This window comes from Carassius gibelio, chromosome B22 (assembly GCF_023724105.1).
Source record: "Carassius gibelio isolate Cgi1373 ecotype wild population from Czech Republic chromosome B22, carGib1.2-hapl.c, whole genome shotgun sequence".
NCBI classification, from domain to species: Eukaryota; Metazoa; Chordata; class Actinopteri; order Cypriniformes; family Cyprinidae; genus Carassius; species Carassius gibelio.
In genome coordinates this window covers 34,882,151-34,905,743 of record NC_068417.1, presented here as the reverse complement: position 1 = coordinate 34,905,743, position 23,593 = coordinate 34,882,151, and the positions used below count along the sequence as shown (strand labels likewise).

The 23,593-nt window shown below is 36.0% G+C and overlaps 1 protein-coding gene and 2 long non-coding RNA genes across 8 annotated transcripts in view; 1 reads left to right on the top strand and 2 right to left on the bottom strand.

Annotated features, from left to right (window-relative positions):
- LOC127987351 (NACHT, LRR and PYD domains-containing protein 12-like) overlaps window positions 1–23,593 on the top strand; it is a 795,441-nt gene that overhangs the window by 99,177 nt on the left and 672,671 nt on the right. The window lies entirely within an intron of this gene.
- On the bottom strand, window positions 4,090–5,741 carry LOC127987367 (uncharacterized). The gene is made up of 2 exons (XR_008161174.1): window positions 4,660–5,741; window positions 4,090–4,160 (listed from the first exon to the last, which is right to left on the bottom strand). It is a non-coding gene; the product is annotated as an uncharacterized LOC127987367 (long non-coding RNA).
- LOC127987372 (uncharacterized) lies at window positions 9,022–14,867 on the bottom strand. Its single transcript, XR_008161180.1, has 4 exons — window positions 14,404–14,867; window positions 10,372–10,553; window positions 9,992–10,081; window positions 9,022–9,807 (listed from the first exon to the last, which is right to left on the bottom strand). It is a non-coding gene; the product is annotated as an uncharacterized LOC127987372 (long non-coding RNA).

The window sequence follows — 23,593 nt, the reverse complement described above, 5'->3', positions numbered from 1 at the left end:
AATTTGTGTGCCTACAGTATTTTCACTAACCCAGAATTCTGTTCAGTATGCCTTGTCAGGACTTTCAACAATTATATAGGAACTAGAACAGATCTTATGATATCATTCTTTGTCATTTAAACCTTCTATGCACAGAGAATCAGATTAAATCATCACTCAGTTACTTCTGGGATTATTTTTAACAAATCGGCACATACATTTATAAATTTGTATTTCTCTGATTCTGTCTTTGTTTAAAGCCAGTCAAGTTTTTGTTTTAACTTTCCAATCAGAATCAAAGCTCAGATTGACAATTCTTTCAATGAATTCAGAGAATATTTTTTAAAGTCAGAGCTTCAGAGCCAAACTATTTACAGCTAACACACACACACAGAGAGCCCTTATCTAAATTCAAGGTTTTCTAGCGTTGGCTAGTGTCTTATCATTACGGTTGGATACACACACATAATATGCAGACATTAATCTTGAGGAATAGAAATACAGGATAGAACAGGATTCTTAATGTATAATAAGCGCACATAAGGTTACAAATTTCACTGTTGCCATAACTTGACTAATAGTCAAACTGTCACGCCCCCGGGCTGATCTGTCTGTTTTTTTTCCCCATAGTGTGTGTTTACACTTACCATGTGCTTCTGTGTCACGGTGGTGCCCGTCTCCGCCCTCTTGTTTCATTATTATCTTGTTATTGGTCACCATCACCTGCTCTGCATTATGATAATCACTCCTTCTCTATTTAGTCTCCTCATGTGTGCTGTCTGTTGTCAGATCGTCAAGTTGTTCTCGTCCATGTCTCAACTTTATCCACATCTCTTGTTTAGCCTGCACAGAGACCGTGCCCGTTTTGTTTTCATCCTCTAGTTTTGTTTTTTCCCACTTCCTCCTGCTTTCAGGCAGCGCTACTCTCCAGCCTTCCGTGTTAGAGCTCACCGATCGCTGTCACTCCTCTTCTTCGCCGCGCTACAGCGCGCCACCAGTTCCCCGCCTCCACAGCGCCCCCGCCTCCCTGTCAGTTTATCCGGGCATTGCATCAGAGGATTTCCAGGTGGAATTCGTCCAGGAGGCTCTTTTGGATCTGCTCCAGACTGCCCTGTTCCTGGATAGTTTTTGTTTGTTAATTCTTATTTTTATTTTTTCTGTCCTTTTGAAATTAAGCCCATCTAATAAACTGACCTTTTGAGCACCTGCAACTGAGTCCCAGTCTCGCCCTTGACACAAACAAGAAATAATGTAATGATATGGGTCAATATATAATTGTGGGAGATTTTGAGTTTGAATAATTCTGGGAAAAAATATATTTATTTACAAAATATTATTATCTTCCCTGATAAATCATCCCTGAAATATTTTGTTTTTAGTCATTGCCAAGCTCAGGGATAATTGATTTCAGATATTTAGTTTTAAAAACAAGAAGTTTACTCATTATTTGGTCAACTATGTTATGGACAAAACCTATAAATTTTAACTTCAAGTAAATGGCAGACATTTAAAAAAATCATTACTCTTGGAAGAATATGTGTCTATTTACCTACCTTTTCAATTAAAATACCCAATTAATTAAGAAAATACACATTTTGTTCAATTGAAACCCCAAATTTCAAGTACTGAAGTAAACGGTCTGTATATTTTGTTTCCAAAGTGCTTGATTCATGATAATTTTATTGATGAAATTATGTTGAGGTATATATTTGACAGCTACTCAGTTTCTAAATGTTTACTTGGAGATTAGAGAACCATTGAAATATATATATATATTAAAAAATATAATGGTAACTTAATTGACAGCTCAGTATCATAGTTGACAAAAGTAACATAGTTGACATGACAAAGAAGGATGATGTATTTAAAAAAAAACAATCTTAAACTATATCAATTATTATATGTTAGCTAATCTTTTATTGCATTTAATCAAGACCTGTTGAATATTCCATGACATAAAAGGAGAAATACAGACGCACATCAGTTTACAAGGATCAATCACAACTTTATTAACAAGCACATATATCATAAGCAAGAGATCCTAACTTCGAAAACAACAACAACAAAAGTATCAAAAACAACACTTACACAAAAATTCAACCATGTAAACATTTTGAAAATCTTGTTTGTGGAATGAAATACAGTAGTGTATTATATTGAACAAAAAATAACAGTGCACTGCAATAAGTAACAATAACCAAATAGTGTTTTATTCTGTTGGTTAACAGAATAAGTGTGCTGCATTGGATCAAAATTTTAATAGTGCAAACAGTTGTATCTCAAAAACATTTATATGTCAGAACCCAAGTAAAACATTGGCATACCCTCCAACTTCCAGGCACCCAAGAAACCGTCGGAGACAGAACACACTCCCCATTTTCTAACCCAAGAACATAGCCAATTATGCATGTGCATGTGTGTGTGTGTGTGTGTGTGTGTGTGTGTGTGTGTGTGTATCAGAGGTGTATAGTCCAGGTGCCAGAAAGTAGAAATCCTGTCCAGCAGCTGTTCCAACCATCACTAAACCAGCTCCTCTACCAGGTAGATGAGCTCGTTAGTGAAAACACCTGTTCTAGATGTAGAGGCAGATCCAAAATCATGGCAGGATTTTTACTTTCTGGTACCTGGACTATACACGTCTGGGGCCCGTTCTTCGTACGTGGCTAACTCAGTTAGCTGGATTTGATTGTTGATGATTTGACGTGATCTTGGATCGTTTGGTTCTTCGAAGCTCATCCCGGAGCTGCTGTCATAGCAACAGGTCCGTTAGCTTAACCTCTTCAGCTCTGCAGCATATTTTGAATTTTTTACAGAATTAGGCATACCAGAATTTAAAAGAGAGCCCTACTCGCATACTTTGGAATAAATTGATACAAATGGTCTCATTTGACAGAAAACTCTCTGAATTTTAAAACATGGGTAAAATATTGCATATTTAGTATTTTATATGTTTACAATACTGTGATAAACACTGACAAAAAGTCATATTTTTATTATTATTTTTTATTAATTTTTTATTTAAGAGTCTGTAATTTAGGACTTGTTTGGTCTATGTCGCTTTAGACAATCTCTTTTGATTCCACTAGGTGGCATTAAACAGGAGAAAAAAGAATTTTTTTGATAACATCTTCTAAGCAAAAGTTATTTAGCTTTAATAGAAAGGAGGCGTTAGACTCTCCAAGTGTACTTTTACAGTCACCATTTTTGATTACTGAAACCAGCAAGCATACCTGAACTTAAAAGACAGCCCTAACCACATACTTTGGAATAAATTCATAAAAATGGTTTCATTTTACAGAAAACTCTCTGAATTTTAAAACATGGGTAAAATATTGCATATTTTGTACTTTATATGTTTACATTACTGTGATAAACACTAACAAAAAGTCAGATTTTTATAATTTTTTTAATTAAGTTTTTATTTAAGAGTCTGTAATTTAGGACTTGTTTGGTCTATGTCACTTCAGAAAATCTCTTTTGATTCTACAAGGTGGCATTAAACAGGAGAAAAAAGAATTTTTTTGATAACATCTTCTAAGCAAAAGTTATTTAGCTTTAATCGAAAGGAGGCGTTAGACTCTCCAAGTGTACAGTCACCATTTTTGATTACTGAAACCAGTAGGCATAGCTGAACTTAAAAGACAGCCCTAACCACATACTTTGGAATAAATTTATAAAAATGATCTTATTTTACAGAAAACTCTCGGAAGTTTAACACAAGCACAAGATATTGCATATTTTGTCTTTTGTATTTTTACTATATTGTGATAAACACGGAAACAAAGTCAGATTTGTATTATTTTTTTAAAGTAAGTTTTTATTTAGGAGTCTGTTATTTAGGACCTGTTAGGTCTATTTCCCTGCAGAAAGTTTCTTTTGATTCCACTAGGTGACAGTAAAAAGATAAAAAAATAATTTTGTTGATAACATCTTCTAAGCAAAAGTTATTTAGATTTAACCAAAAGGAGGCGTTGGAGTCTCCAAGCTCTGTAGCTTTACCTGAAGAGACAGAATGTCTTATGTCTCCAAGTTTCCTCAAAAAACTCATGTCATATAATAAGCAAAATAAGGCAAAGTTCTGTTCTTGCATTTTATTTTACACACACACACACACACACACACACACACAAGATAAGTATCCTGACTTGCTGGCTCCCATTCTTCACCACTGGATGCTACAACTGCAAAACAAAACAAAAATGTATAAATTTACACTGCAATCCCAAAATACATGCTAAAATGACATACACAAAAATAATCCAGATATGCAAGTAACAGAAAGAGGAAAATAATTTGATTACACATACACAAATCCATGAGTATGTATAAATAAATGAGAACAACCCTTGCATATCTTATGTATATGTGAATTGCATTCATGTGTTCGTTGCGTGTGTGTAATTCAAATATGTAACGAACACATGAATGCAATTCACATATGCATAAGATATAAAAATGCACAAGGCAGTACACGTATATATAATATTGATAAATAAATTCATGCAAAAACAAATTAGCATGCAACTAACGAAGGCAACCGATGAATGCAATTCGCGTATACAAGAAAGACATAAACTGCACAAGGCAATATACTTATGAATGCAATCGATGAATAAATTAATGCAATAATAATATTAGCATGCAACTTACAAATGCTTGATACAAACAACGTATACTTACTCAAAATCAGGGTCTTCTCCCAGTTTGTAAGCAGCTTCTCTGACCGAGTCAAAGCTAGCTAGCCTCGCTGCAAGTTTCAGTGTCGGACATCCGATCAAACTCCTCCAAAGCCGCCTCCACACCAACAAAAAACTTTCTTGAAGTCATTTTTCAGAGACATATAACTCTAACAGTAATAAAAGCACGCAATAATTCGCTAAAACGCTATCCAAAATCACAAACCAACTTCCGATCAACTCATCAATAATCATCTGCGCCCGTTTGCGGCGTTTTCTTTAGTCCCACCTCCTCAACTTTGGAAAGGAACAACTCGGGCTCTGAATGGTCTAGAAGCTTGATCGATGTGTCTATAGAGAGGGGAGGCTGTCATCTTTCATGACATAGGACGCACTGCGTGATGACGTCATTGCAAGTCGAAAGGAATCAAAGAGAGTCAATACAAATACTGGTCATGTTTTACGCTGCATTGCATGTTTTGATCTGCGCATCTGAGACATATTATAGTGCCGTTTAGCCATGCATGCTCACAGACACACGAGAATGCTCTCATTTTGAAGAAAACAACCTGATGTAAAAGCTGATATAGGATTTTAGGCTAGTATGTGAGCACAGATGTAGTTATCAGCGCAGAAATATGACGCATACGTTTGCTTGTTCACATAAGTAATTTCAGTTTTCGTGATTCTTTTGAAAATTATTATTTGTTATGTCACTGTAATGTATAAGATCGGTGAAATAAAGTACACAGTGACATTCCTGAGAGTGAGAGCTTTCATTTGATGTGTGACTTGTCCATGTTTGGTGAGTTTGTGTGCTATAAATATGAAATATGAACATTATTCATCTGATTTTCTCAAGGGGGGGTGGTTGTGGAAGAACGAATTTATACCTTATTATTTTCTTTTATGTAAAATTATTGCAAATACCATGGGACTTGCAAGAAAGCAGAGGTTCTACGCTTTCAAAAAATACCATATATGACTAGTTTTGTGCTTCACAGTTTATAGATTTTTTAAAAATAGTATGATGACCTCCCCGCGGACCCACCGGTGGGTCCTAGGGCGTGGCCAGAGTTCAAGAGGTTAAACCTTATTTCATGTAAACAGGATTAGATCGCTTCTTTTCAACCAGAACTGATACTCAAAATATGTCTGCTACCTCCGCTACTTTATTACAAGAGTATCGTACTGATCCAGGGACAATAATTTAAAATAATAATCATTAAAAAAATTATTTTAAAAATAATATAAAAATGCTGTGTAGTCCATAACAGCCTACTATAGACACAGCCAGTTTTACTCACTAAAATATTTATTTGTCATAAAATTATTACTTCATAATTGTATTAGAGTCTTACACACATGCTATACAGATAATAGAGTCGTGCATTATTTTGAGTGATGACTGCTATTATAAGAGTGGCTTGATGGAGCGCAGGAGATGCAGATATCATGATATTGACCCTTTAGAAACTTTCATTAATGCTGTCACGTAACAAATCTGTCCAAATATAAAATGAAATGAATAGATAATTTCTACATTGAAATGAAAATGTAAAGACTGCACAACTATTATAAATTGCGAATCTAAATTCTAAAAAATTCTAATAAAATAAAAACATGCATCTATTATCTGTTTCATGTATCTATTATAACATTTATGTAGTTTTGTTTGCTTGGCTGTTTCCTTATAAAAGTCCAGAAATTTGTCAAGTTTTTTGTCGGGTGTCGTTTTAAATTATATGACGTCATTACATTGCCGTCTTGCCACCAGCCAATCGCTGCACTGCTGATCATGGTTTCGAGTATCGATACATATCCCCTTTTAAGACAACACATGAACGTGCAATTATGTCAGATAACTCAATCCAGCGATACTAATCATACACAACAGGTGTGTTCGAAGAACCCAATTAGCCGGATCATGATTAGCACGATGATATCATCTTGGATGTGTCATTTGATCTCGGATGTAATAAGCGACGTACGAAGAACGGGCCCTGGTGTCTATATGTGTGTGTGCTTGACCGTGTGCTTGTGCCACGTGTTTGTTAGCATGTGTGTGTGTGCGCGCGCATGTCCTTAACCTCATCGTCATATCTGATGACACACCACTGACCAACAATGTCATCTCTATCCCACTGTACTTCAAGGTCTGGTTGTTCTTGGTGCAATGCAGGAACAGCAGAGTTGACTTTGAAGATGAAGGCCTGAGCTTGGTAACACTGACATTGCAGAATCTGCCTTGTTGAACACAGGGATTTGCCTGAAAACAAGTTTATAATTTTATAATATTTATTGCAAAGTATTTTATAGTTACTGTACAATTAGAATATTAAATGAACTGCTGAAAACTATAAGAACATGTAATGAATGTCAACTATGTTACTCTTAGTCAACTCAGTTACCTTGGCAGAGTAACATAGGTGACTGGTAACCTAGTTGACATTTTTGCTGTTTTTAGGGATAAAATCAAAATGGTTGCCTAGCACCAGACACCACATGGCATTTTAGGGAGAGGTTCTTCTAAATATTATATGTACAACTGAGTAAAATTGAAATTCAAAGTTATTTATGAATTCATTGTAGTAACATTGTTGACATATGATAAGTACACATTTGCCCCAAGCACTACTTCAGGTGAAATAACAGAAAATGTGGAGGGAGAACATACCTTGGAGTCTTGCTAGTGTTCTCTTCATGAGGAAATGACATCATGTGGAGCAGATCATGTGATTTGGAAAACACACTCTTCCTTGAGGGGTGTATTTGCTATGGGTAACTTAGACGACAGCGACTTCTCGGACACATATTCAATTAGCCAATTTCTATTGAAAATGTGACATATTGCCCAAAAAGACACATTGTTCACAATTACCTCAACTTAATGTAAATAATATAATTAAAACTGTTTTTGAATAAGGTTTTAAAATGTTTTTTTAAGTAATGAGATTGTGGTTGTAATTCATTTCGGACGGTTATTTAGTTGACATTTTAGGGATATCTAGTAAATTTTTATAAATAAATGATTATTTCCATAGTAATTAACTATGGAATTTGTAAAGACAAGATCATGAAGAACACTGAAGACTTTTAAAATTGTATTTTAATAAGCATGTTTGCGAGATAAATCTCATGGACATGAAAACTCTCTCGATTATATATTGACTCATATAATTGACCTCAATATGAAGGATATAGCAACTCGGCATCCACTCCTTCAGTGCGAATCAAAAAGAAGTAAAAAGACGATGATAATTTCCCTAGGATTTCGAGCCCCAAGAAAGATGAGTTTGAAGAGGGAAAGTTTTTAACCAGTTTTTAGACTTTTTGTAGAAAAAGTACAGTATTGGCGGTTGATGTTTTAGTCTTGACGTAGTTAAATCATGATTACGAGCTCATTGCATTCAAATTTGAAAATGGGAAAGCATTTGTGTGCAATTTTTACCCAGGAATCTCATATTTACCATTATTCCAAGAACGCCTGAACACTGAAAAAAAAGATTTGTTGGATTTACTCAAACTGAATGTGTGGAACCAATGTCCATAATTCGATTGAGTTCAAAGTATCCAATGCATTTATGTGGTTTCATTATAATATGGTTGTGTTAATCCTATGCAATTTCAAAAAGTAATGTGTACATAGTCTTTTCAAGTTATACTAACATGATTCAGTAATGCTAGTTTAACATTATTTTTTTATTTCAGATATCTGCTTCAATCATGTTAATTCTGTGCAATTAAATCAAGTTATCTTAACATAATTTTGATAACTTCACTAAAATTAAATTTTAATACATTTCAATGGTTTGTTGTCGCATGTTTCATTTCACGTAACACAAAACTTTTGTAAATCCTTCATTTAACAATTTGAACAATGTGTAATTTAAATGGCATGTCTAAATAACATCGTGCTTTCAAAAGCATAGCATAAATAACTTCTCTGATTATTAAATGTAATAAAAATACATATCAGTTGTAATTAAACTAGTATAAAAACAAACACAGTTCATTTTGTATGCATAACATGCAGATCAACAATATATTTAAACCTTCATAAGTTTTACAAGATTTCTTTTTTTTTTAAACAATATCATAAACATAAGTAACATTATACTGCATGTAACTGTGCGTTTAAAAACTAATACAACATTGTAACACTATTTTATTTCATTTCTCTCACGAACCTTAAAACTGTACCCAAGAACACCAGTACCTGGAACTAGGGCTGCACGATAGTCACATCGCAGGATGTGCGATGTAGGCTGTCGTAGTTGATTCGTTATTCATTAACTGTACGGCAAATATTAATCAATTGACACGATGGTGTTGATGTTTACATCATTTAAAATGAGAATGTAAGTGTGCCCACCCAATTTTTGTTTGTAAGAAAAAAATAGATTAGATTTCATATCGCAATATATATCGCAGAAAAATAAAATATCGCAATGTCATTTTTTCCCAATATCGTGCAGCCCTACCTGGAACTGTTATTTCAAGAAAAACGCTTTCGTTTCAAAGATAATTATATATAGACATTACAAAACAATGTGAAAATACAGTATCTCACCCTTACCTAAACTATAAACAATGTATCTTATTTATGCTAGTTCAACCATGTTTCATAGATTCAGCTCTCTAATCAATCAACTTCTGAACCAGTCCAAAGAAGGGCCAAATTCAGACAAAAAAAAAAGATAAAGAAACGAGAGCAGGCAAAGGGGAACAGTCTAAACAACAAGATCACGGTTTACCCTCTGCGGTGGTCTTGCATGAAGGCTGCTGAAATTTTCCGAGGTTGATTGTTTGTAGTCTCAGTAGTCATTCAAAAATCAGTCCATCTCACTGGTGGAGTTCAGATTTGAAATTGGGCCTTGATAGAGAGTTCACCTGCATCCAAGTCCATGATGAGTTTTTGCTAAATTTCATATGTAAAACGCAACTTTGTGGGGTACTGCAGGTTAAGAGCATAAATTAGACCAAAAACATTGAAGTTGCCAAAATCCACACTGTCAAGGTCCTGAAACACTGCTACACCCTCTAGCACAATGCCTACATCATGGGCTTCATTGTCTGCAGTGTGCTTTATCAGGAAGATGCCCATGGTAGTCTTCTCAATCGCACACTGTAAAAGATCTTCTTCCATGTCCTAAAGACAGAAAAAAAGATGAATATGTATTACAATTAATGCTACATGTCTAGTGGATAAAATTATTATTTTTTACATTTATGTTGCAGTGTGCATATTTGATGAAACCATGTTTTTTAGATGTATTAATATTTTGCTTGTTGAACATAGTACAGATTCCATCAGTTAAGCTCTAACTACTCACCGCATACTCCTGAATGAGATCTTTAGAGTCCTCATTAAGATAGATAGACAGTCCTCCGATGGCAAGTTCACAAGCTGCATCAATGTCATCCTTAAAAATAAGCCAAAGCAGAAAAAGAAAGGTTAGTTTAAGACATTACTCAAGTCACAATTATACAAAAGAGCACAATGGGTCTCATTCACTAAAAGTTCCTAAAAATGTATGTGTATGGCAAATATGTTGTAGTCTAGAAAAATATAATAAAGATAATAGCTTGATTTTATTATGTGAAATGTAATGCTAATAACATCAATTACAAAAAAATAGAGTGTGAATACATGCAAACAAACAAAAAAAATTATAGTGTGCTAACCTGCTATTTTTACTTATTTATTCCTTACCTTTGCAGCAGACAAATCTCTTTAACGTAACCATCTGCACATGTCCAATCAAATAGTCAGCCAAGGGGTATTCATCAGTTAATTCACCGACTTCTACAAGGCTAACTGCCTTTGTTGGGGACTGACTTAGCTCGTAATTTGTCTGAACAGGCTTTGGAATTCCAAATGTACAGCAAATTTCACTGTAAAGAGAGAACAAGCAGAAATTAGTCATAAATAACAACAACAATTAATGATTTTAAGTAGAGCTGAAACAACGAATCGATTTAATCGATTAAAATCGATTATTAAAATAGTTGTCAACTAATTTAGTAATCGATTCGTCGCTAAATAAATTTTATTTGCCATAAGCGGCTCATTTCGTGCATATTTCAAATCTGCAGTGACCAAAGTGTGGCAGTAATGAGCCACCGGAGGTTTTACTCAGCCAGTACAGCAGGTGAAGTAGCGAATAGCCAATAGCTGGCCTCGTTTTATGTCACGTGCTACCCGAACAGCGTCTCTGCAGCATTCAGCGGGAAGTGGGAGTACTTTACTTTGAGCCTTCAAAATGAAGAGTAACCTGTAAACTCTGCACTACTGAACTGTTTAAGGGGCCGTTCACATATCGTGTCTTTTGCGTGCTCAAGTTCGTTATTTCCTATGTAGGCGCGCAGTATGCACTCTCATAATGGAAGCGACGCGGTCGCGACACGCACGCGGTGCGATGCGCCCGTTTTTCCAGGCACGTCCACACCGCATCCATTTATCCTTTGCTGAAATTTCCGGGTCTTCATGGAGAGGGCACGTCATGGAGAGAGCACGTCATGGTTGCTTAGCAAAGGCAGACGCCCCAGGGGCGCTTCTGCCCGAGCGCTTTGGAAAGGAGGAGAAAGCGGCGCGACTAGCGTTTTCCACGCGTTTTTAGGTGCGATATGTGAACGGCCCCTAAGAATTTTATTTGTGCAGATTCTCCAGTACAAGGTTGTTTGCAAAAGTTTAGTCGTAAAAGCTGATAACATTGCTTTTTAACAGTTAACATTTAAAGCTTTACAAACATGTAATGTGATCAGTTTGTCGTTTACCAGTTCATAATTCAGACTTGCAGCCTAATTATGACTGAATGAGAGAGGTAAATGTTTGAGTATATTTAAAATGCACTTCTTTTCTAAGTATTCACTGCTCTTTTTCACACAGCAGGTTTTTTGTGTGTGTCCCAATTTTTTTTTTCTGGACAACCTTCTGATGGATTTTACTTTAAATTGTGAGTTCCATTCAGGTTTCATGCCATTGGCACTTTTTTTCGAAGGATTGTTTAGAATTTCACAGCATAAGCTATAAAGCTTTTTCCCAGTAAATAATAAAATACAATGCACTGCAATTTTATTCTGTTTTATCCTTATACTAAGTGAAAAATGTTCTCAAAGATTCCTTAAGCTTTGTTTGGGATGTTAAACTACTTTAGGAGCTCTAAGGACTGCCATGGTGAAAACAATATTTGAAATCTCCTTGTGAATTTTGCTAGAGTATGGGTCAGTGTTTTGATTGCAGAAGAGTTCGACAAAGGATTACTAACATAATAAAACAACTCCAGGTATATTTTTGATGAGGATATGACAATGCAAAATGGTTAAAATCTCTTAAAAATCTATGCTGAATGATAAAGACCCTTTATTAATAATTTACTTGGGGAAAAAATGGAAAAAACTAAAATATAAGTACATAATCCGATTAATCGATTAATCGTAAAAATAATCGACAGATTCATCGATTATCAATATAATCGTTAGTTGCAGCCCTAATTTTAAGTAACAATTTACTGAACGCTTCCAAATTAAAGACAATGCTATTTATAATATTACCCCCTTTTAAGATGTACCTTTTTGGAAAAAAGACTTTTTAATTTTTTCCAAAATGTATGGTAAATACTAGAAAATTAACCAACATTCACTTTAAAAAACAATTTATAGCATACCATAAAATAACCTTTATTGCAGCAGTCATTTATATTAATTATGATATCCATCTCAAAGTGACAGCCATGTTAGTTAGCCAACAAAATTTGTATTAATTTAGATGTGAAATCCTAATATTGTAATCTTAAAACCTGCCTGAGAGATTTTTGTGAGTTATGGGCGAGGGCCGGGCTATCGAGTATTCGTTTACTTGATAAAATAGGTCCCTGCACTAAAAACATACTGTATGTTTAACCAGTGGTGGACGAAGTACACAAATCAAGTCCTTGAGTAAAAGTACAGATACGTATAGTAAAATATTACTCCAGTAAAAGTACTCCTTTTTCAATTTTAATCAAGTGAAAGTACAAAAGTACTCAATTTTTTATGTATTTAAGTAAAAAAGTACTGAAAGATAGATAGATTAATAGATAAAGATATATAGATTAATTTAATTTTATATTAGCACTTTTTTTTTTTTTTTGAATCCTACTGCTCAAAATACCTGGGATTTTTCCCAAAATAACCACTATATGGAGTCAAGATATATTTTTGTTCATATGGACTACGTTGACAAGAGTGATGTTAACTGTGAAGCTTACACTGTGATGTACCTGAGAGAAAACAGAGATGACCATCTGATCTTCACCAGTAAGAACAAAGTATTTTAAAGTTTGTTGTTTTACAGAACATCACAGTTATATATGACATGATAATAAGGCCTGAAGTTAGGAAGAACATTTTAAGGAAAATATAATTATATTTTCATAATTATTTTTTCCTTCTCAAATCTTGTCTGTGGTGTAAAAACAACCCTGGCCAAACGGGGTGCTTCTCTTTTACTCTTTGATAATTACTGTAACGTTAGTTACCATGTTCTGAACATCACATCCTTTCTTTTCTCCCCAGATGTAATATATATATATATATATATATATATGTGGTTGAATAAAAATATTTGGACATTATTTATAAAAATTACCTCAAGTTAGCACCAGCAAGCTTGTTAGCTAGACAGTTAGCATCAGCTAACAATATTTACTTATTTTCGGTACGGTTATGAATAAACATTCATGTCTGTCTACTCGTTTAGTTAATCCAAACAATATAACGTTACTGCTGATAAACAATATAAAAACAGACGTCACATAGGACATGGTAGCATTTTAATAAAACTGTTAATATTACGGCAGCGTGGAATTTGAATTAATGAGTTATTTTATTAATTTGTGTTAATGTTTATTTTTTTATTTTTTTACCTAAAACACAGAGACGCTGATTGATGTGTCTGAATCGTCTGCACTCGAGCATTTGAGTGGGCTTAAACAGATCACTCTTTACAGCGGATTTAGTTCCCAAACAACTGACAATTTTGACCTAAATATGATTTTCAGTTACAACAATTTATCTTAAATTTCGACATTAACAACTTACTTTTAGCAACATCAGACGCACGCGCTCACAAGATCTCCCGGTTCTTACTTCTGTAGACTCGCACTAAACGGTTCATTTGAATCAGTGAGTGGTCGACTCCAGAACAGCTGCAATCGGATCATTCTAATTCGTAAACGAATCGTTTGGTGCGATTCGCGATCCGATTTAAAAGTTTATTTTTAAAGTTACTCAAAATAAAACTACTCCAGTAAAGTACAGATACTTGAAAAATGTACTTAAGTAAATGTAAAGCTATTCCGTTACTGTCCACCACTTTCGTTGGTAAATCAAAGACATGCACTGACAGAGCATCGAGCGAGCGCTTTTACCCATTGCAGTGATATGACAACGGCTACGAACCCCTCCCCCACACAAATCCTAAAGTCCATGTTATTATTATTCACCTGATGAGAACTTGATTTCCATCTGTAAATTGTTTAATCGGATTGTAGAAGTTTGATAAACTAATGTTACCAGTAATATTCATGGTTTATTAACCTGAACGTTACCCACCCAAAAAAAAATCTGCAAGGACACTCGACGAAATATACCATCGACATGATTTAAAAGCGTGTGGGGTTATCTTAAAACATTATTGTTGCATTTAATCTGACAATGAATGCATTTGTATAATATATCATACAATAGATACTGAAATTCTTACCTTTTAACGAGCTTTGAAAAAAGACAGTCAGTGCCCTCATGTGTCCTTTCCAAACCAACGGTCCTGGTGTGGTCTGGATTTCAAAGCGCATGCGGAGACGCTCTCGCGCGCGTTGCTCCCGCGCAAACGACGTATTTCACAAACCTGAATTAGATTAATTATAGCCTACACAATGGAATTAAGTTGAGAAGAAAATACAAAGTAATTGTGTGACATGGGCCTATTTTAATTAAATAAATCAAACAGCAGAAAAAATCATTTTACATGAACACCATTTGTTTGAAATCTGAAACAATTTGAACATTTTCTTGCAAAGTGATTATATCATGTTTTGATGATTATGTTGAATTTCATTTAGAATTTAAACAATACAATTATGTTTCCATCTTAAACATAAATGTATTAAGTAGATTGTAAGTGTATTGTTTTAGTAAATTCAGTAAAACTGCTTTTCCTTTTTTTCAGTGAAGGCAGCATTAGCAGCACAGACAAATTACATCTTTACTGTGTCTTACTCTTTAAGCAAAATATTTCTGCAATACATTTCTAGGATCTAACGTTACACTACAGATTATGGACCCTGAAGACCGGTCATTGTTTCAAAACCTACTGTTATATTTTTAAAATGTTTTTATCTATTTTTATTTTTACGTGTAACGGTAACGTTAATCCTAATAATGTAATGCAATTGAAACGTTTGGTTTAATTACCAGATTCTTGGATCTATGAGGGTAACTGCAGTGTCCACTACATGCATTACATCTCAACAGTATAAGGTGTAGAATTACTTTTGTAATTGTAGGAAAAACAAACAAATAAAAAACATTGTATGTAAACTTTGCTACAGAAAGTTTTTTTTTTTTTTTTTTTTTTTTTTTTTACAGTTTCAAGTCTGGGTGGCCAGAAGTTACATTTCAGTGACCTGGTTACCGCCTCTCTTTGCATACCCAAACGATCCCTTTCCTGGAAGCTTTTTTTCTATGCATCAAGATGTGTACTTTATTGTGTTTGAAGATTTTTGATTTGTGTTTGAAGGTGTGTTGGTGGCTGGGTGGTTGTGTGGATAAATTATGTTCATACTTTAAAGGTGGAAATTTGCAACAGTGGAGTGATAGTATTTGTAGGAATATGGTCAGAGACTGTCCTAAATGACATTACAGTGATATTTTTCTGTGGACGTCTAACATAACTGTGACCACAACTGCTTTTAATTTAAAAAGTTCATAATTGCTGTGGAACAACACATGGCTAATAACAGATTAACTGAATAACTGGCATATTTGTCTTTACAGCAGGTAACATTGTCACAGTGTCTGGTCTGTGTTTCCCTGTGTGTCCACTAGTGGTTTCACTTCCCCATAGACACCCCACTGCAAACACTACATTTCCCACAAGCCTTTGTCCCATTCATCGAGGTTAATTGAACACCTGTTAATTGCACTCAGCTGTCCCCACTTTCATCATTTTCAGCTGTCTATATAAACCGGTCTGATTTTTGTGTTCCTTTGAATATTGTAGAATGAACTCTATGTTGTTCTGGGAGAGAAGTTTGACTTTACTGAAGTATTTTTTATTATTATTATTATTTAAAAATATTTTTGTAGCTGTATACATTTTCAAAAGAAATTCATTTAAATTCAATACTAATTTACTCATTTTTATTTACACAGGTAAACAAAAAGAACTTGAGAAGATGGAAGTCTGCCATCCTGCTTGATAAAATGTCTCTAGAGTTTAAAGTGATTTGATAAACACCAAGAGTGTGAAAGTGCGTTTTACTTTAGTTACTGTTAACTTGTCAGCATTTAATTATTTTAGGATGACATTGGACTGAATGTTTAGTGTCTAGTGACACTTCATTCCAGTAAAAATATAATCCATAGCCTTGGAGTGAAAGCAGCAGCAAAGTGTTCCAATGCTAATAAAAATCAGCATCTTAAAACCTCAGGTTCCTTAAATATCTTTTCTACAGGACAGTTTGGGTTTGGCCAGATTTTGTAATGGTTTTGAAGTCTGATGCTCACCAAGCCTTTGTTTATTTGTTCAGAAATGCAGCAGAAACAGTAATATTGTAAATTCTAATAATATTTTACAATAACTATTTTCTATTTATATATTTTAATGTAATTTACTTTTGTTATGGCAAAGCTGGATTTTCAGCATATAGTCTTCAGTGTCACATGTTCCTTCAGAAATCAATCTAATATTTTGATTTAATGCTCAAGAAACATTTATCAAAACAGTGGCTGTTTCATATTTACATATTTAATATTTTCATTAACTCTAGCTAATAGTCTATTTGTGACATTTTAAAGGAACACATTATTAAAAAATAAAAAGTATAATTTATTTGGCTTCATGCCATCTCTTGGGGCTTAAACGTTCTTGTCACAATTCACTTGCATGGCATGGATGTTCAGAGCTAATTGTTCTAAATTGTTCTTGAAACTTTAGTATCTGTTTAACATAAGAAATAAAGTCATATACTTCTAGGATGGCATAAGGGAAGTAAATGAAGAGACCATTTAAATTTTTGGGTCAGCTATAACTTTAAAAGCATAAGTACAGATATATGCCATATGCCCCAGGAACCTCTGAAAGTGTTTCTGTGGTACCACTGTCCTGCGTCTGAAGGAACTTAGGCAGTTCAGCACTGACTGGGCATGCTCGTTGGTCAGATGTGCCGTCATACTCACCGAGTCTAACTCAATACCGATATAAGAGATTCTCTGTGCAGGGGAGAGCTTGCTATTCTCTCGGTTGACCTGAAGCCCCAACTGACTGAGGTTCTGGAGCACCAAGTCCCTGTGATCGCACAACTCCTCTCGGGACTGGGCCATAATGAGCCAGTCGTTGAGATAGTTGAGGGTCCTGATGCCCACTACCCAGAGTGGGGAAAGGGCGCCCTCCACAACCTTCGTGAAGACACTGGGGCACAGGGAGAGCCCGAAGGGGAGGACCTTGTACTGCCATGCCTGACCCTCAAATGCAAACCGCAGAAATGGTCTGTGGCAAGGGAGGATCGAGACATTAAAGTATGGTGAAAGGGGGCGTCGTGGGTTAGAATGAAGAGGCAGTGCGTCACTCATCATCAACCCATGAGCCTTGCAACTCGGAGGAAGGGGAAATCGCTCTTTTATTGCAAAAGAGGGTGCCACCAGCCGTTGGACCAGCGGCGCAACAGAAAGAAATGTAAACAGATGATTCTCTACCCGGTTCTCCTCCGGGGGAAGGAGTGGCGCTGTCTCTGCCAGCTACTGTAGAGCAGTCTCCCACATCTCCGAGTTGCCTGTGTCAGGGCCGCTTAGTCGTCTTCCTAGAGGACTTCGCAGCTGGGAGTGACATGGGGGGTGCCGGTCTCCTGGGTGGGGCTCGACGTGCCGGCCTCAAATAACTCTCAGCTTGGGGTGGAGCTGGTGTGGAGGATGCAGGGGCGCACACCCACGGCAGGCTGAGGTGCTGCCCGCAACAGAATGGTGGCAACCGGACGATCACGCAGCCAGAGATGGCGCTCCTGGACCACCAACGTGGACATCGTCTTCTGGCCATGGAAGGTGCCATCCAAGACTTCGTCAACTCTTCATGGACCTCCAGGAAGACAGGAACCGGAGCAGAACGAGGTTGTGAGTTGCGCTAAGATCTCCCAGAGCACCATCCGTCACTCCCCTGCTCAAGTCCGAGAAACCGGGACGTGTGGCAGCAGAGGGCTTTCCTGCACTCCCCTTGAGGATTGAGAGACGCAATCGCAGTGATGCCATGTTCATACGCCCACAATAGACGCATGAATCATCCACGATGAATCATCCTCAGCATGTTGGATGCCCAGACACTGCAGGCAACGCTCGTGACTGTCAACCGAAGACAGGAAACAACGCATCTTGTAAAAGATGTGAATCGTCTGTGATTTGCTCTTTTAGAAATTACTCTATTAGCGGAAGCGCCCTGGGGAATTACCGTCACAGGGTCACCGCTGTTCTGCACCATCACACCGACCAGGAACAGCTCGAACACATAGATGCCCGTAGGCACGGGGAGTGGCTCAGGTATGTTAAATCCACTAGCCAATTTTCATTACCATTTCTCTAAAACTAAAAAAAGAGATGACTGGCCTCCCAAGTGAGACCCCATGTGTCGTTCGACATAACTCGTAGTGACCGACAGATAGGGAACCAAGGAGCTGGTTGTTGACAGGAGGAGGCAGCTGTGGATCTACACCCCAATCATCATTAACGGGACCCCAGTGGAGAGAGTGAGCAGCTTCAAATACCTTAAATTGCCCTGCAAAGAGCAGCTGAACATCTCTCCCCTCTCTGCAAGACATTCACACCAGGACATGTAAATCTAGGGCTGCTGATATCCTCAAAGACCCATCCACCCTGGAAATCCACTGTTTCATCTGCTACATTCAGACAGACGCTTCTGCAGTCTGATGGCAAAAACAGAGAGGCTCAGGAGGAGTTTCTTCCCTCACGTTATCAGACAACTAAACAAGGACATTAAACAACCTAAACGTTAGAGACTCTGGTAGTGTAGGGTTACCCAATACCTCTCTGCACACTGTGCTCTTTTAACACAACCTAACTATGCAACTCATCTTTACTGCACATTGTTTACATCTCTGCACATCATCTGTGTAGTAGTTTATGTTGAGTATATTTTATTATTTGTATTTAATTATCTTATTTTTTCTTTTTATAATTTTTCAGCATATGTCATTATTTGTGTTGAATTATCTCCTCATTTTTTTTCAAATATTTCATTATTTGTATTTAATCTTCTCTTATTTTTGTTGCACAGTCTTAAAAGAGTATGCTAGACCTACATTTCACTGCTTTTTGTATGTCATGTAACTTGTACATGACAAATAAAATATTGAATCTTGAATGGTGTGGAGTGTTACCTGTGATTGAGTTGGAGATAAAAAAGGAGGTGGAGAAAGGAGTGTCTTAAGTTGGACCGTGGTACAATTAATATTTTCCTCTCAACCCCTTACTAGTCACCCCCCACACTGCAAAAAGTTTAACTATTATTTACACAAAAAAAAAAAAGTCAGAAAATTTAGTAGATTTTAAAGCTGTGAAATTAATAAAATATACTGTATAAATTGAGTTAATGTCAGTAAAAAAAAAAAAACTTTATATGAGAAATCAAATTAATTAGACATAATCCAAATTATAAAACACCACAACTGTAATTCTATGTCAAATAATCTAAAAATATAATTTATTAAATTAAATTAAATTTACCCAAACAAATCTGATTTATTTACTAAATGTAAAAGTGAATTTAACTTATTGGACTATAAATTATCAAAATGTTACATTCCCTTTTTACACTATTTACCCTTTACAATGAATATAATAAAACCAAATAAAGCAAAAAACACATTTTTAATTAACTTCCATGGTAGGAAAAAATCTATACTATGAAAAGTCAATGGCAACCTTCGACTGCCCGTTAACCAACATTCTTTAAAATATCTTTTGTGTTCAACAGGAGAAAGAAACTCATACAGGTTTGGGACAATTTGAGGGCGAGTACCACATGACAACATTTTCATTTATGGGTGAACTATCCCTTTAACAGAACCGATAACAGAAACCAGATCCAGCTCAAGAAACAGTTTTTGGAACACCTCAAGTAAGTATTTATGGTTCTTGAGATATCTAAAATCCAATGCGTACATAAGTCCAAAAAGATAGCAGAAGGCTCTACTGAGATTCCCAAGAATGCTGAGGACAGTGATGCCCTAAATCACAACTCCTACATTACTGACTGCCCCGTCATTGTCCCGAAGGATGTAGATTTTTATGACCTCCTCTGCCAATTCGCTTGTACAAAGACAGGTAGATCAGCTGAATCCAACAGGCAAATTGTAAAGAAAACTGGTTAGAGCTAACATTCAAACCTGAACTTGACTTGACTTGATGAATGGAACGTAGCAATGGCACATCTACAAGATGACGATGAAGACATTGACAGTATCGCATCACACACCTGCCTGACTGAAGGTCCAGAGTTTTCTCCGCTGTTGAGCCACAGCGTTTTGCACGTTGTGTTTAGTTTGCCACGTATAAACTTGAGGCGATGTCCAATGCCAGAGGGACCCAATGGCACGCTGTCAATAGAGTGAGTAATGTGTTGTATTTTTATTATAATCGCAACGATTATAGGGTGCATTATTAACCAATTAATTAATTACAATTACTGCCTTATATTTCAGACAGTGCATATTGGTGGCGTATCATGTGGTAAACAATAAACAATGAGTGACGTGCGAGAGATCAGCTGCATTGTGTGAGTCACAGACAAGAACGGTTTGACCTAAAAATATCAAAATGGAAACTACTGCGGAAACAAAGACACCTACATCTTGGATGCCCTTTAGGTAAGCTAAAACATACCAAAATTAAATTTGAAAGTGAACTACCTCTTTAAGGTTGATGGAACAGTTATCATTATTATAAAGAGTAATATGACTGTTGACTTCCTTTTTCCTTTTTTTGACAGCCTTTTTCAAATGTTTATCAATACGCATGCCTCATCCACAAGTATGCATTGTTGGAGAGTAAGCATTTGTGAGTTTCTAGAAGCTGAATAAACAATAAAGATATAGTGAGCCCCTTTATTAAAATACCTGTAGGTGAGGAATAATACAAAAAATGTCATATTCACCCAGTATTACTTGATCTAATTTAATCTAGATTTAAACTTCAAGAGTGTGTCTGCCATGGTCATACTTCCTGGTTCTAGTAAGGACTATGGATTGCTGCTGCAGTTTGTTTACTAAGCGTGCAGAACAACGACCCAATAAAGCATTACAATAATGTAACCTTGAGGTCATAAATGCATGGATTAACATTTCTGCATTTGACACTGAGAGCATAGGCCTTAATTTAGATATATTTTTGAGATGGAAAAATGAAGTTTTACAAATGCTAGAAATGTGGCTTTCAAAGGAAAGATTGCGATCAAATAGCACACCTAGGTTCCTAACTGATGACGAAGAATTGACAGAGCAACCATCAAGTCTTAGACAGTATTCTAGGTTATTACAAGCAGAGTTTTAGGTCCTATAACTAACACCTCTGTTTTTTCAGAATTTAGCAGTAAGAAATTACTTGTCATTCAGTTTTTTATATCGACTTTGCATTCCATTAGTTTTTCAAATTGGTGTGTTTCGTCGGGCCGCGAAGAAATATAGAGCTGAGTATCATCTGCATAACAGTGAAAGCTAACACCATGTTTCCTGATGATATCTCCCAAGGGTAACATATAAAGCGTGGAGAGTAGTGGCCCTAGTACTGAGCCTTGAGGTACTCCATACTGCACTTGTGATCGATATGTTACATCTTCATTCACTGCTAGGAACTGATGGCGGTCAAATAGGTACGATTTAAACCATGCTAATGCACTTCCATTGATGCCAACAAAGTGTTCAAGTCTATGCAAAAGAATGTTGTGGTCAATTGTGTCAAACGCAGCACTAATATCCAATAAAACTAATAGAGAGATACACCCATGATCAGATGATAAGAGCAGATCATTTGCAACTCTAAGGAGAGCAGTCTCAGTACTATGATACGGTCTAAATTCTAGACAGATAACAGATAACATGTTTAATAGCTTGGCAATGTTTCTAAGATAGACAAAGGCAGTTTTTGTAACATGGGAAATATGATTTTCAAAAGACAAGTTGCTGTCTAATATAACACCCAGATTTTTGACTGTAGAGGAAGTAACAGCACATCCATCTAGTTGAAAATTGTAATCTACAAGATTCTGTTTACTGTTTTTTGGTCCAATAATTAATAAGTCTTATCCAGATCTAATAGAAGAAAATTATTGGTCACCCAACATTTACATTTTTAACACACACTGTAAGCTTAGATAATTTAGAAGTTGAATCAGCAGTATAATCAGCATAACAGTAGAAGCTAATTCCGTATTTTCTAATAATATTACCAAGGGGCTACATGTATATTGAAAATAGAAGGGGAACTAGGACGGATCCTTGTGGCACTCCATAATTTACTGGTAATAAATTAGATGACTCCCCATTTAAATATACAAAATGGTAGCGATCTGACAGGTAGGATCTAAACTATCTTAGAGCCTGCCCTTGAATACCTGTATAGTTTTGTAATTGATCTATTAGTATGTCATGATCTATGGTGTCAAATTCTTCATACAGATCTTTTTTTTTTATTTTTATTTTTTTGCAGGAAGGAACAAAATTGAGCAGACACAACTTTTTCTAAAAGTTTAGACATAAATGGAAGATTTGAAATAGGCCTATTATTTGACAATTCACTAGGATCTAGTTTTGGTTTCTTAAAGGGGGGGGGGGGGTGAAATGCTATTTCATGCATACTGAGATTTTTACACTGTTAAAGAGTTGGATTCCCATGCTAAACATGGACAAAGTTTAAAAAATTAAGTTGTACGTTTGAAGGAGTATTTTTGTTCCAAGTTTTTTTTTCGAGTATGGCTCTGTGTGATGTTAGGTGAAGCAGAATTTCCTTATATGGGTCCTAAGGGCACTTCTGCCGGAAGAGCGAGCGCTCCCGTATAGCAGAGCACTGAGAGCACAGACATTCACTGATCAGAGCGAGAGCGTCGCGAAATGTCACAAAAGAAGTGTGTTTTTGGTTGCCAGGGTAAGACAACCCTGCACAGATTACCAAAAAAAAAAAACAGCATTAAGGGACCAGTGGATGGAGTTTATTTTTACAGAGCATCAGCGCAGTTGTGCAAGTGTTTTTGTTTGTTCCCTGCATTTCGAAGATGCTTGTTTTACAAACAAGGCCCAGTTTGACGCCGGATTTGCACATCGTTTATTTCTTAAGGATAATGCAGTCCCAATGAAAAAGGGTCACGATCGTGTGTTGGAACCGCATGCAGTGAGTAAAACTGCTTCAAATATCTCTGTGTTGTTAACTTAGCAATCGCCACGTAAGCACATCAAGTAAACAACATGCGATGTTGTCATCAAACTGCACTTTCAAAAAAAAAAAAAAAAAAAGACGACATAAAGTGGAACTTTCCAAAACCGCTAAGCAAATATATACAGTTTCAGTACATACTACATTGAGACGTCGTTGCTGATGCTTCTCTTGTTAAATTTCAGCTTCTGGATCTGATTCTGGATCATAAATATACGCTGAATCTGACTGTTAGCCATGGTTTG